At 40.4% G+C, this 12,512-nt stretch overlaps 1 protein-coding gene across 3 annotated transcripts in view; it reads left to right on the top strand.

Moving 5' to 3' along the window:
• LOC119067041 (chloride channel protein 2) overlaps positions 1 to 12,512 on the top strand; it is a 228,147-nt gene that overhangs the window by 33,425 nt on the left and 182,210 nt on the right. The window lies entirely within an intron of this gene.

The following is a 12,512-nucleotide window of genomic DNA, read 5'->3' on the forward strand; positions in this document are numbered from 1 at the left end:
ATATCGAATAGATGACTTTTCAGATCGCGCTTGAACGCTGTTACGCTATTCGAGTCACGTAATGCCGATGGTAAACTGTTAAAGAAACAGAAACCACGGACTTCTATTGCTTGCCGTCCAAAGCCGGTTCGGGAAAACGAAGGATGAAGGAGATCCCTTCCTCTTGTCGAGTGGTCATGGATGTCACCATTCGTTCTCACTTAAACATCATGCTTCATCAGGTCGTTCTTCAGAGAAAAAACTAGCGTCGCTGTCTGAAGGGCATTGCAATGATGGATCGGTAGAATCGATCCATTGAAGTAGCCTTTGACAGAATCTCTGGAATTCAAACCGTGCATATTACACAGTGCTCTTTTCTGGAGCAGCAATAGATCATTCAATGCACCAACTGGTGCTGTATTCCAAATCGGATTCAAGTAATTTAAGTGCGAATGCACGAACGAAAAATATAAATTGAACAGAGCCCGTCTTGGTATCAGAAACCTCAGAGTCTGAGGCTCAGACGCCTGAAAACACCGATGATTGGTGAGATTTTCCTAATGACTTTGGTCAAGTGGTCATTCCACGTGAAGCTTTCATTAATGTAGAGCCCTAGGCACTTCACAACTCTCTTCCGCGAAAGAGGTTCACCATCGCAGATCAGTTCAAAATTCTCTGAAGATTCCACGAGGTTACGATTGAACAAGACGTAATTAGACTTCGATGCATTGACAAACAAGCAATTCTGAGATGACCAATAATTCAGTAAACAAAGATCACTCTGCATCATCGACCGAAGGTCGCTAAGTGATCGCGTTGCATATTTGAAAGTCGTATCGTCGGCGTACAGATAAAGAGTTCCTTTAAAATTCAACTTAAACAAGTCGTAGAGAAACACAATGAACAAAAGAGATGATAATGCAGAGCCTTGGGGGACCCCACAAATCACCTCTTTTGGTGTGCTTTCAGCGCCTGCCACACTAACGAACTACCTTCTGCCAGTCAAGTAATTCTTTATGAACTCATATGACTTACCACTTAGACCCATGCATTGTAGTTTATTCAAAAGAATGGAATGGTTTACCGAATCAAACGCTTTTTTAAAGTCAACAAAAAGACAGCCGACTTGCAGTCCTTCATTTAAATTTCGTCTCAAACTCGTACACAAATCCAAGCAGCACGCTAGAGTGTTTGATTTCTTCAAGAACCCAAACTGCTTCATGTTAAAAAAAACCCTCGGAGTCAAGTTTGGCATACAATTGCTCATAAAGAATTCTCTCAACCAGCTTTGACAACACTGAGAGCAGTGAAATCGGTCTGTAATTGCCCATTTCAGTCGTGTCACTCCCCTTAGACAACACAATTACCTTCGCGTGTTTCAAAACGTCGTCATAACGCGATTCACAGATGCACCTATTGATCAAGGACGTAAGACAGTTCAGCAGAAGCACCTTGTAACGTTTCAAAAAACGGACGCTTATCCCGTCGAACCCTGCAGCTGCACTCATTCTGAGCTTGTTAACGTGGTCTGAGACTGTCATTGGACTCACCATTTCAAACTGAAAATCTCTCAGAAAGCAAAGCATTCGCGACGCGCGGAAAGACATAGAAGAGCGTCTAGCTGAAACTGAAGAAGTTCCCACATTAACAAAATAGTCATTAAACTTGCTGGCAACAGACGCCGGATCCTGAACGTAAGAACCAGTCACTAACAACCTCGGACACTGTAACGGTTCAGGGTCTTTGTTCGATAGAACTCTCTTAGTCGTTGCCCAGAAACTCTTCGGGTCACCGGCGTCAGCGAATTGCGACGCATAATATTCGCTCTTCTTAAACCGAATCTTGTAACAAATCAATTTCTTGATGTTTACGAGTCGCGATTGAGGTTGTACGGACACACCTTGCAAAGTCGGAACGCCCGGTTGCGACATTCGATGAGATTCAGAATCTCATTGTCAATAAATGGTTCTGAAGTTTTCTTTTTGGCGGACCGCACCGTTCGCCTGTGCTTGTCCGTGAGATCACGAATCATAGTCGAAAAACAATTAAAGTCAGATACAGTCGAGAAGTCAATTTCACTTGAGAGTCCTGCGTGGTCTATTATTTTCTTGAAGTGAAAGCGCTTCACCTTGGGCACCCTCATCTGCAAACCGACAAGAATGCCTTTGTGATCACTGATATGTGGTTCCATGACCTTTAAGTAATAGTCAACGTCACACTTGTTAGTCAGTACATGGTCCAACATTGTCCTGCTAGTTCGCGTCACTCTAGTCGCATAAAGCGGATCGACTTTGTTAAGAACTGAAAAGCCATTGGAACTAATCACACTTTCGTACTGAACACACTCTGAACAGTCCGTCAACAAGTCGACGTTAAGATCGCCTAGCAGAATCATGTCTATATCGCTAGTCAAAATACTATCGAGCGTCTGCCTGAAATGCAGAAAATCATCGGAGTCGTCTCGGTCCAGCGGGCGATAAAATCCACATACATTGAACTTCAACTGTGGCAACGATATTATGACAGCGTTTGAAACACCAAAAGTCTCATTCAACACTTGACTTGCCTGAAATGAGCATTTTATCAGAACACCGACTCCACCGCCTTCCTTCTGTCGCACCCCATGGAATGCATTGTAACCATTCAAATTGAAGAAATCTTCTTCACCCTCCCTTAACCAGTTCTCACTAAGGACGATCGTATCAGGCAATTTCTTAAAGCTCGACAGAAAAAGCTCAAGCCTTTCGAGTTTGTTGCGAATGCTACGAGCATTCAGATACAGAATGGTGAATCCGTACTTGATTGGTATGTACAACTACATCGTCTCTGTTGCTGTATACTACGTTAGGAGTTAACATTTTGCAAGGAACAACAAAAATCACTGAAAATATTAATTAGAAATTAGAAATTAGAAAACGTAAATATTGAAAATTTCAAGTTACTACGCATCGATTACGCTTGATTGCACTAATGTCCGGCTTGATTTGACAAAATATTGAATTGTGATGAAGCAGTCTCAAGTACCAGAAGCCTGGGAAAATGCGGTAATTACATTGCTGCATAAAAAAGGAGACTAACAAAGCTGGAAAATTACCGGCCCATAAACCTATTGTCAACACTCTGCAACTTGTTTATGAAAATCATTACGAAGAGGAACACTAACAAGTTTGACTTCTACCAACCTGTTGAACAAGCTGCTTTCAGATCTGGTTTCAGCACAAACGACCATTTGCAGGTGATGAGAACGCTTATTGAGAAGTGTCGTGAATACAACATCGACATAGTCTTGCTATTCATAGACTTCGAAAAAGCTTTCGATTCAGTGGAAACATGGTCGATATTGGACGCATTAGACGAATGTAGAGTAGACTCAAGGTACTCCAACACAATTCGATATGTGTACAAAAATGCTACTGAAATTATTCACGGCGATTCTGCAGAGTATTTTTAAGAAGTTAAACTGGAGTAAAATGGGAATAAAGATAAATGGAGAGTACCTGAGCAATCTCCGCTTCGCTGATGACATTGTACCGATAGCAGTGAATCTAGGTCAGGCTCAGCTTATGCTACAACAGTTAAGTGAAGAGGCAAGCAAAGTTGGCCTCAAGATGAACTTATCGAGAACAAAAGTCATGACCAACATCTTGGACGATAGAGAAATCAAAATTGGTGACACTGTCATTGAACGAGTCGACAGCTATGTATATCTAGGACATAAACTGAAGTCAGGTCTGGACAACCAGACTGCAGAAATAAGACGTAGGATTGGTCTTGCATGGGCAGCGTTCGGAAAACTCAGACTAATTTTCAAAAGCAAAATGAATAATAGTCTGAAACGCAAAGTTTTCGACACTTGTGTCCTTCCAGTGCTCACTTATGGAGCGGAAACGTTAACTTTAACGAAAGCATCCGAAGATAAATTGAGAGTGACACAAAGAGCCATGGAACGGAGTATGCTTGGAATAACACTCAGAGACAGAATGACGAATCAATGGATTCGACAACAAACCAGGGTCGTTGATGTCATGGAAAGAATAGCATCTCTGAAATGGACATATTGCAAGAAGGACAGACGAACGTTGGACCAAAAAGATCATGAACTGGCGACCATATAAAAGACGAGCTATAGGTAGACCACCAGAGAGATGGACAAACGGAATTAAGAATATTGCAGGTACAAACTGGCAGCAAATGGCAATGGATCGTACGAAATGGAAAGAAGTTGGAGAGGCCTATATCCAGCAGTGGATAGAAACAGACTGAAAAAGAAGAAGAAGAAGAAGTCTCAATCCTGCTGATGTCGATTCCAATTTTTGCCTTGCAGACTTGGCAAAAATTGGAATTGATTTGATTTGAACGATCGGCTGTTTGATGTCCTTTTTCATTAACACAGAATTGTTTTGGAACCACACAAATTTGAAGTGAATGCGATGTTTGTGCTGGTTGGCTGTGTTGTATAGGAATTGATTGAAGTTGGACATAATGTAGTTGAATAGTTGAGTTGTGTTTTGACGGTATATTCTTTATGATTTGATTTGCCTTTAACACTCCAAAATTTTTGTTGTTGTCTAGAATCTGTTGCTTTATTGCAACGTTTGCAAACTTTACTAGAATTGTCGTCGTTTTGTAGAGTTCCTGCTGGGTTGCTGGATTTGTTATTGCACTGAAGTTTCGGCGACATGAGTATCGGCGACTTCCTGAAGAAACGGCGATTTCCTGAAGAAATGACGAGAAAAACCAGCGACTTTCTTCACTCGCCGTTTCTTCAGGAAGTCACCGTTTCTTCAAGAAGTCGTCGTTTCTTCAGGAAGTCGTCATTTCTTCTCGTCGTTTTGGTAGGAGTTGTCATTTGATGTCGCCATTTCTTCAGGAAGTCATCGTTTCTTCTCGACGTTTCTTCAGGAAGTCGCCGTTTCAGAAAAAACTAGAAGAAACGATGACTTCCTGAAGAAATGACGAGAAAAGACGGCGACTTCCTGAAGAAACGTCGGGTCGTTTCAGAATAATAAAATTTTGCCTCAATGGATATTTTGACTAAAATCCACGCGTCCATGTTATGGACAAAGTAATGGCCAAAACGAATACTTGTCATTGTAAATTACCATTTTGTAATTTTGCTCTAGAAATGAATTTGGGGATGAATTTGTCAATAACTTTAGCATATATACGGAAGTTACAGACAAAGCTACTGACAAACTTGGATGAACATTAAGTTTGGCAAGTAAGTTGTCCATATTTTCAGCATGTATTCGGAAGTTACAGACAAAATACCTGACAAACTTTGATGAACTGTAAATAGTGTATGACGTGTGAAACTGTTCCAAAGGAAAAATAAATTCGAAAATTGCCGAGTGTAAATATATATATATAGTTTCGAAATGGTAATTACGATGCCGTGTGTAATTGATGGAATTCGAAGCAGACGGTGTTTGCCTATGTTCATAGATGACGAATCCGCAATAAAAATTTGGGCCGTCTGTCCGTCTGTCCGTCACGTCGATATCTTGAGTAAATCAAATCCGATTTCAAAATTATTTTTTTTCCCTGAAAGATAGTCAAAATAGTGAGGCTAAGTTCGAAGATGGGCATATTCGGGTCGGCCCCTCGTGAGTTAGGGCCACCTAAGTGATTTAAGGTCTTTTGGTGATTTTGGTGTATTTTACATAGAACTCAAGTAAATTTCATTCGTTTTTCGTAATTTTTGTGTCATTTGGAAGGTAATCAAAGGCCGAATAGAATGTTGTTGAAAAAAAAATAAATTTGGGTCCTCGGACTAAGGCCGCTACTAGGGCCCTATGCGTATTTTACATACAACTCGAGTAAATTTCATCCGCAATACGAGCCGGGCGCCGGAACGGTGTCGGTAACGTAGGTGTTAATTTTTTTTCTCTCACATCGTCTAAGAATTAGTCAAATAAGAAGTGGTTTAACACACCGAGCGATCCGGAATTAAGCGAACTTTCCTTTTACAAAATGCTGGAAAAATCGCTAATTTAACAAAAACATCGAATTTTCCCTTTTACAAAAAGCGGGAGAATCGCTAATTGAACAAAAACATCGAATTGAATCAACTTTGCATACTTTAGGTAGTTTACACTGTGCAGGCCATACGGGACACTCAACGATCCAACGAACAACAACTAGGATCAGCTTTTTAAGGCTGATGGTCTTGGAAACTTATGTTTTATATTTAGCAAGAAAATATATATATATCCACCAACACTCGGCAATTTTCGAATTTATTTTTCCTTTGGAGCAGTTTCACACGTCATACACTATTTACAGTTCATCAAAGTTTGTCAGGTACTTTGTCTGTAACTTCCGAATACATGCTGAAGTTATGGACAACTTACTTGCCAAACTTAATGCTCATCCAAGTTTGTCAGTAGCTTTTTTCTGTAACTTCCGTATAATGCTATCAATTTTAGCCTAAACAGAAATTCTCTTTGGTACATAAATTTCATAATGTCGCCGTTTCTGAAACGATGACTTCCTGAAGAAACGGCGAGAAGAAATGGCGACTTTCTGAAGAAACGGTGACATGAAACAGCCACTTCAGAAAAATATTTTGTTGTCATTTCTTCAGGAAGTCGTCGTTTCTTCAGTAATTCGCCGTTTCTTCTCGCTGTTTCTTCAATAAATCTCCGTTTTGTCTCAAAAGTCAACGTTTTTGAAAGAAACAACGACTTCCTGAAGAAACGCCGACTTCCTGAAAAAATGGCGAGAAGAAACGGCGACTTCCTGAAGAAACGGCGACTTCCTGAAGAAACGGCGACTTCCTGAAGAAACGGCGACTTCCTGAAGAAATGACGACTTCCTGAAGAAAGGGCGAGAATTCGCCGTTTCTTCAGGAAGTCGCCGATACTCATGTCGCCGAAACTTCAGTGCAATGGATTTGTTTGAATGCTGACAATGTCTGTTACTGCAATGGGCCGATGAAGAACTGCGCCAATTGACTTGACAAATTCCAGTGGAGTAATTGCTGTACTGTTTGGAACACCGATGATATTTAAGTAACAGTCCAATTGTTTTTGGTCGATGTTGTTAAGATGATCCTGCATTCCGATAGTAGCCGAATCAAACGTATTCAGCTTTTGTTGAAATTGATTCAATTGTGCATTAATGTGATGGGATTCGTCTTCGATTTGTCCTACTCGATGGTTGAATTGGTCAAATTCTGAAACTAATTTCAGTTGGTTTCCTATGACTGTGTCTAGTTTAGATGATATTGTTGTTGAATCATACAGCGTTGACGCGAGGGGTGACTCGGGAAATTGACCACACACCCTCAAAGGAATTGCCAGAGTATCCGGTAAATAATTGGAATTGATGGAATTGACCGGAATTGATCGGAATTGGCAGGAATTGATCGGAATTGACTGGAAATATGTGGAATTGTAAGGAATTGAAAATAAATGAGAGTAAATGCTGATAAGTGTGATTATCGGAAAGAAGGACCAGCGAATGCAAAACCACATTATTTCCTTTTTGTTTTAATTTTAAAAGCTCCCGCACAATAAATAACAGTGTACAGTGTTGATCAGTTTCATTTAAGAACAGGTCCAACGTCCTTTTATGTTCAAAATATGCACACTGAGGGATTCTTCTTCAGAGGATTCTTGTGAGTCAGATACGGAAGAGTTTGAGCCGCAACAAACAAGTGAATATTCGTCGGGGGAATGTTAGGCTGGGGCATTGCCGATGCGAAATGCTCCAGTTTCAAACCAAATTTACAAAAAAATGAATCACCGACAATATCATCTATTCCATCAACTTTTCAAAAGCCTAAAATCTTACGATGTCGATCACTTGAGCGAAACAAAAAATTGAGTGCTTTGGCTTTTGCTGACGTGTGCTGAACAAATCCATTTCCTGTCGAGGTACGAACAACGTTTTGTGCAACGGACAACTGAAATAGACAAAACACAGCAATTTACTTGAAAACATACACATTTCACATTCACCATATTAATCAATTGTATAGTCATGGAAAAATTCATGTAACTAATTTCTTTCCCGCATGCGGTGAGCTTTAAAAAAATTTTATTCGACCTCTCGTACACATGGGATATTTTTATGGGAATGTGCTCAGGGGCCTCCCAGGATGACGAAATGACTATTCCCAAAATATTTCGATGGGAAAATTTTTAATTAGATCGATTTTTCGTTTTTTTGGGACCTGCGGGAAGCTTCGAAGACTGTTTGGACCTTACTGGTGACTTGTTTGAACACAAAAATATAGTTGCTGTTTAGCCTGAGATGTAAGCTTTATGGAAAAGAATGTTCAAAAAGAGTAACACTACCCCGTCGGGCACTGTGCACTTTGATAGGCACTGTGGTCCCGGTACGTGCAGAAATGCGCGGGTCAGAGCTCGGGGATTACCGGGGGCGAGCAAAGTAAAGCTTTCATACTCACCAACCCGCAGTAGCAAGCGTGGTGTTTTAATGCTAAAAACCTTCAAACGAAGCCACAACGAATTATACATTGCCACATATAATGCCAGAACATTGTCGTCAAGACAAAAAATGCAAGAAATGGAAGAAGAGCTAGAAAAGATAAAATGGGATGTTGTGGGAGTGAGCGAAGTGAGAAAACCTGGAGAGGAATGCCTGAAATTACAATCAGGGCATACATTCTTCTACCGAGGAAGTGATAGTCAGATGCTGATGCACGGTGTCGGATTGTTCATAAACAAGCGGTGATCGGATCGCATAACTCACACGAAAAGCATATCCGATCGAGTGATATACGTAAGCCTGAAGATAAATAACAGATACAGTGTCAAATTAATTCAGGTTTACGCACCCACGTCCACCCATGATGACGAAGAAGTAGAAAGATTCTATGAAGATGTCGAGAAAGCTCTGGACGAAAACCCATCACATTACCAATATCTCATCGGTGATTTCAATGCGAAGCTGGGAAAACGAGAAGAAGACTCCGAAGTTTCTATTGGCAGTTTTAGCAACGACCAAAGAAATGAGCGTGGAAATGTTTTACTCAACTTCCTACAGCAACACAATTTGTACGCAATGAATTCATTTTTTGCAGGAAAGCCTCAACGGAAATGGACTTGGGCTAGTGCAGATGGTGTAACGAAAAATGAGATCGATTACATCATAACTGGCTGTAAGTCAACCGTTAAGAACGTTACGGTCCTAAACAATTTTTCAACCGGTAGTGATCACCGAATGGTTCGTGCAAGAGTCACGTTAAATACCAGATTTCAAAGATCACAACTAGTTCAAAAAAGTGAAAGGATTGACGTACAACGGCTTTACACACAAAATGAAGAATTTGCTACGAAAATGACTGCCGAATTAGATAACGTCAACAATCAATGTGAAACATTGGACGAATTGAATACCAAAATCGTCGATACAGTAATGGGTTTCATGAAATCCAAATGCAAATCCGTCCAAGGGAAAGAATCAAAACTCAGCAGAGAAACATTAGACCTGATCGCAAGCAGAGCAGAGCTGGTAAAAAACGGAGGACGAGATTCGGTGGAATACCGGAACTTGTCTAAAAGTATCAACAAAGCAAGGAGATCAGATGAAAGAAAATATAATGTCCAATTGGCTCAAAACATAATTGAAGCTAACTGTAATATGAAAGTCCTACGGAGAAAAATGACAAACGCCAAAAAAGAAATCTTCAAATTACGAGACAAAACAGGAACAATCCAAACGGATCGAAATGCGATATTAAATATTGCAACAGAATTTTATGAGAATTTGTTTTCTTCAGCAAGACAGAGCCCAACGGAAGAAACCGAAGATAGACCAATAATAAGAAACGTGGGATCGGAGGATATGCCCGACATAACTGTTGATGAAGTCAAGGCCGCAGTAGCCGAGATGAAAAACAAAAAGTCTCCAGGAGAAGATGGTGTTCCAGTGGAAGCCATTAAACTAGGTGGAGACTCCTTATTAAAGGCAATCACGGCTTTGTTTAATCAATGTCTCCAATGGGAAGAAGTACCAGAAGCTTGGGAAAATGCGGTAATTACATTGCTGCATAAAAAAGGAGACATAACAAAGCTGGAAAATTACCGACCCATAAGCCTATTGTCAACACTCTACAAGTTGTTTATGAAAATCATTACGAAGAGGAACACTAACAAGTTCGACTTCTACCAACCTGTTGAACAAGCTGCTTTCAGATCTGGTTTCAGCACAAACGACCATTTGCAAGTGATGAGAACGCTTATTGAGAAGTGTCGTGAATACAACATCGACATAGTCTTGCTATTCATAGACTTCGAAAAAGCTTTCGATTCAGTGGAAACATGGTCGATATTGGACGCATTAGACGAATGTAGAGTAGACTCAAGGTACTCCAACACAATTCGATATGTGTACAAAAATGCTACTTCATGTATAAAACTTCATAAGAGCACGGAGAAATTCAGAATTGGCCGAGGTGTAAGGCAGGGTGACACCATTTCACCGAAATTATTCACGGCGATTCTGCAGAGTATTTTTAAGAAGTTAAACTGGAGTAAAATGGGAATAAAGATAAATGGAGAGTACCTGAGCAATCTCCGCTTCGCTGATGACATTGTACCGATAGCAGCGAATCTAGGTCAGGCTCAGCTTGTGCTACAACAGTTAAGTGAAGAGGCAAACAAAGTTGGCCTCAAGATGAACTTATCGAAAACCAAAGTCATGACCAACATCGGGACGATAGAGAAATCAAAATTGGTGACACTGTCATTGAACGAGTCGACAGCTACGTATATCTAGGACATAAGCTGAAGTTAGGTCTGGACAACCAAACTGCAGAAATAAGACGTAGGATTGGTCTTGCATGGGCAGCGTTCGGAAAACTCAGACTCATTTTCAAAAGCAAAATGAATAATAGTCTGAAACGCAAAGTTTTCGACACTTGTGTCCTTCCAGTGCTCACTTATGGAGCGGAAACGTTAACTTTAACGAAAGCATCCGAAGATAAATTGAGAGTGACACAAAGAGCCATGGAACGGATTATGCTTGGAATAAAACTCAGAGACAGAATGACGAATCAATGGATTCGACAACAAACCAGGGTCGTTGATGTCATGGAAAGAATAGCATCTCTGAAATGGAGCTGGGCGGGACATATTGCAAGAAGGACAGACGAACGTTGGACCAAAAAGATCATGAACTGGCGACCATATAAAAGACGAGCTATAGGTAGACCACCAGAGAGATGGACAAACGGAATTAAGAATATTGCAGGTACAAACTGGCAGCAAACGGCAATGGATCGTACGAAATGGAAAGAAGAAGAAGAAGAAGAAGAAGTAAGCTTTACAGCGATACCAATCATGACATTCATGACTACCAACAAACATCTTGTATGAGGCATAGTCATTCAACTAGATGCCTGCGAATTTCAAAGGCTGTATCACACGTGGATGATTTCAATTTTGTCTCAAAAAGTATGTTTAGTTATTTTACATAATTTAAGAGGTGAATAAAGGCGATCATTGTAGGAATCATTACTATAAATCAATATTTAGTAACGCAATGAAATCGAACATAGATTTTTGTACATACACATTTAATTGCAAACGATGCAAACAGATGATTTCAATTGTGTTTCAAAAACTTATGGTCAGCATTTGTCAGCTAGGAGCGATTCGTATTTTTAATAACAAATAGAAATAAAAAATAGGCGCGCGCCAAATTAAGTTCTATTTTTTAAATTTGGGTACGAATATCATCTGCCGTGTTACGTGGCTATTTGCTCCTAGGTACAAATAGCAAGCGCTGTGGTGTTTGGCTATTTGTACCCGGGTACAAATAGAAAGCTCTGTGTTGTGTGGCTATTTATACCCAGGTAACAATATTAGACCGTTTGGGGACAAATAGCATCAGCTGTGTTGACCGGCTATTTGCACCCGGGTACAAATAGCATTGCCTGTGTTGCTTGGCTATTTGTATGTACCCGGGTACCAATAGCATCGGCCTTTCATAAACTCCTCAGTTTTTCACTCAACCGATTTCAGAAACTGAAAAAATGTTTTCTATAAAAGAAACCGGTCTCAACTGGTCTCAGCAAATTCAAAAAAATATTTTCTTCAAGTAACATCACTCAACCGATTTCAGGAACTTAAAAACAAAAAAAAATACGAAAAAGAGACGTCTCAACCGACTTCAGACGGTCTTTTTTTCAGTCTTAAAAATAGCATGTCCAAAATGAGACTACTCAGTCAGTCTCACTACGTCTACAAAATCCAAAATGAGACTACTCATTCAGACTCACTACGTCTACCAAATCCGAAACCAGACCACTCAGTCAGTCTCACAAAGTCTAGCAAATCCGAAACCAGACCACTCATCCAGTCTCACTACGTCTAGCAAATCCGAAACCAGACCACTCATCCAGTCTCACTACGTCTAGCAAATCCGAAACCAGACCACTCATCCAGTCTCACTACGTCTAGCAAATCCGAAACCAGACCACTCAGTCAGTCCCACTACGTCTAGCAAATCTGACTCAGTCAGGCTAGAACATTCTCAAATACTCTAAAGTGAGACGTCTC

This window comes from Bradysia coprophila (assembly GCF_014529535.1).
Source record: "Bradysia coprophila strain Holo2 chromosome X unlocalized genomic scaffold, BU_Bcop_v1 contig_117, whole genome shotgun sequence".
NCBI classification, from domain to species: Eukaryota; Metazoa; Arthropoda; class Insecta; order Diptera; family Sciaridae; genus Bradysia; species Bradysia coprophila.